At 34.2% G+C, this 3,204-nt stretch overlaps 1 non-coding gene across 1 annotated transcript; it reads left to right on the top strand.

Moving 5' to 3' along the window:
- Positions 1–508: 508 nt before the first annotated feature.
- TRNAV-CAC (transfer RNA valine (anticodon CAC)) lies at positions 509–581 on the top strand. The gene has a single exon. It is a non-coding gene; the product is annotated as a tRNA-Val (tRNA).
- Positions 582–3,204: the final 2,623 nt, after the last annotated feature.

The raw sequence follows: 3,204 nt of genomic DNA, 5'->3' as shown, positions 1-3,204 counted from the left end.
ATGCACTGCTCATTTAATTCTTACTATTTGTTTACTATTCTCATTTTTAAAATCTTTAATTATCTATATGCACTGTTCATTTAATTCTAATTTGTTTACTATTCTCATGCGAAAATCAAAACCATTCCGTCCGTACCACAAAAGCCTAAGGCCTACTTGTACGTAACTAGTCCAAATTCTACAGGGCCGGTAGGCCCTTGTAGATATGACTTGATACCGTTTTGTAACGTTAAAGTAATATTCACCCGCTTTTGCTAATTTCCTATGGAGATTAACATGGGTTTTTCGTGATTTTTCCCCACCGATAACTTAAAAACTACAGCGAAGATACTTTTCGGAATTATCTTAAATAAACAATTAAGTATTCAGGGTGTGCTATCGGCCAGCTTGATCAAAACAATTAAGTCTAAGTATGTTAATTTTACTTAATTACAGAAGTACGGCTTTGACCATCGTGATTGGACATAATAATTAGCTAGATATCTCTTGGAAAACTCAGTGTCACTACGTATCTGTAGTGTGGTGGTTATCACGTCCGCTTCACACGCGGAAGGTCCCAGGTTCGAGCCCTGGTAGATACATGTTTTGACCATCGTGATTGGGCAAAAGAATTAGCTAGATCTCTTGGAAAACTCAGTATTACCACGTATCTATGGTGTAGTGGTTATCACGTCCGCTTAACACGCGGAAAGTCCCAGGTTGAGCCCAGGCAGGTACATGTTTTAACCATCTTGATTGGACGTAATAATTAGTTAGATCTCTTGGAAAACTTGAACTTACCACGTGTCTGTGGTGTAGTGGTTATAATATATATTTAACAATTATTTCACTTCACTTGGTTTAATAAGGTGACATAGGTAGCGTACTTTTTCCCTACTTTTAAAACCATTAAACTAAGTAATATTAGAAATTCAATAGATTGTCTAAAAATGATGGTAAAAGCCACTGTAAATGGTGCATAAATGCTTAATATTTCCTTAATACTTGCAAATAATATTAGTAAATGGCGCGAATTGATCATAGAAATGGGGTTAAAGTACACCCTAAATGATGTCTTTTATGGCACTGGAAAAAACAGCATATATGGTGTTTGAATGCACCATTATATTTTAGAGTGCAAATGTATGACGGTAAAGCAAACATAATTATTCAAAATTTAATTACAGTAAGACTGAAGTGACAGATATTATATAAAAACGTCTTGGTTTGGACCAAGGCCGAAAAAACAAACGATATGTGTGAGGTTTATCAATTGACTGAAGTTTCAGATATTGCAATTTTTTTCTAGTTCTTTTTATCCACTCAATCCTTAATCAATATTTAATTCAATCAACTGATTTTACTGTTAATCGATCTAGTCCCTCTAAATTAATTGAAAAAATTACATATCTACGCTTTTTCAAGAACAATTACATTTTCGAAAACATTTTATCATGAAATTAATTGTTCTTGTAATTTTTTCAATTAATTTAGAGGGACTAGATCGATTAACAGTAAAATCAGTTGATTGAATTAAATATTGATTAAGGATTGAGTGGATAAAAAGAACTAGAAAAAAATTTCAATATCTGAAACTTCAGTCAATTGATAAACCTCACACATATCGTTTGTTTTTTCGGCCTTGGTCCAAACCAAGACGTTTTTATATAATAAATAAATGATTTAATCTTTAAATTTCCGCGTCGCCCCATACAGCCAGCGTCGGAAATTTAAGTATATTACAGGGTTCGTACAAACATTTTGAATTGAAATTCCCTGACTTTTCCAGGTTTTCCCTGACCATATTCTGCAAATTTCCCTGACTATATTAGGCCTATTTTCAAATTTCCCTGAATAATTTTGGCCTATTATCAAATTCCCTGAGAATTTAAGGTATATTTTCAAATTCCCCGACTTTTAGACCTATTTTCAATTTCCCTGACGTTCTAGGCTTATTTTCAAATTCCCTCACTTTTCCAGGTTTTTCAGGTTTTCCAGTTTGTGTACGAACCCTGTATAATAATTTATCGTATATAAGATTTTATAATTCTCTCGCTTACAGTTTCTTGATCCTAAAATATCGGATGATCCGTTTGGCTGTGGCAAACTCGATGCTTTAAATTAACGCAATCCTTTTCGTTAAATCTGTATATTTGCAACGGGTAAAAGTCACTCGCTTCTTTTATGGGTATTATGGTTGATGCATTTCAATCAATCAATTCGTATACACTTAATGCCAAATTTAACACTGAAGAATATCGTTGCACCAGAAATACATGAACCGAAATTATTTACGAGGCTTTTTTTCGCCAAAGGCAATGTCTCCGAGTGAATGGGGAGGGAGTCTAGAAGGAAGCTTAGTAAATTTTACCCTCCCGCGGCAGCGTTAAAAATATTTTTGGAATCATGGGTAATTTCGTTGCCATGGTGACAGCCAAACAATTTTTCTTCTTTCTTTAAAATCGTCGTGACGTCGTCTCCAAACCTAGGCCTAGTGGTAAGTGGTGCACTGGTTGGTTGGTGGTTAGTTTGCAATTATGCTAAACGTGGAAGAATTAGTAACTTGCTTAAAAAACCTTTCAAGACCATTTGTTTCTCAAAAAAAAGTTTTTTATTCGATTATTAGCAGAGGATAGGATAATTAAATACTTAGAAGAACTTCTTCAAATTTATAAAAGTCTGTGTGAGTAGAAGCAGTTTTTGTTGAAAAACTTATTTTCTCGCGTTTCTGATCATTATTAGCTTTGCTATTAGCATGGGTATTAGTAAATTTCTCTATTGTTTTTGCCTTGTTTATAATATTTAAGGGCAATGAAAAGTACTGCGTTGCAACATTAACAGTTTTGATCAAAGGCTTAGAGGAAAGTTCAAATTTTTGTGCGTTTTCTAATAGGTGAACAAATAACGCATTATAGTTAAGCGTTTGTCTGCACGTGACCGATGTTCATTTGCAGCTAAGGTTTGCAGGGACGCTGTTGCCCACCCTAAGAAATTTTGGAGTTTTGTTAAAGGAAATTTAAAGGATGGTCTTGATTCCATTTATTTAAAAATAGACGATAGATTGGTTACCGATAATGAGGAAATGACCCAGGCTTTCATTAAACATTTCTCAACGATATTGACCGACAACGCTTTTTCGGGGAATAAATATAATTTCGATATTAATGGCTTGGCTACCGATCAATTAACCTCTGTTATCGTTACTCAAGCAGACATTAAGGGCAC

The sequence above is a fragment of the Phalangium opilio genome, unplaced genomic scaffold (assembly GCF_054372755.1).
Source record: "Phalangium opilio isolate 3A_F unplaced genomic scaffold, DU_Popi_V2 ptg000046l_1, whole genome shotgun sequence".
NCBI classification, from domain to species: Eukaryota; Metazoa; Arthropoda; class Arachnida; order Opiliones; family Phalangiidae; genus Phalangium; species Phalangium opilio.
The sequence above is the reverse complement of the archived record's forward strand: the minus strand, read 5'-3'. Positions and strand labels throughout refer to the sequence as shown.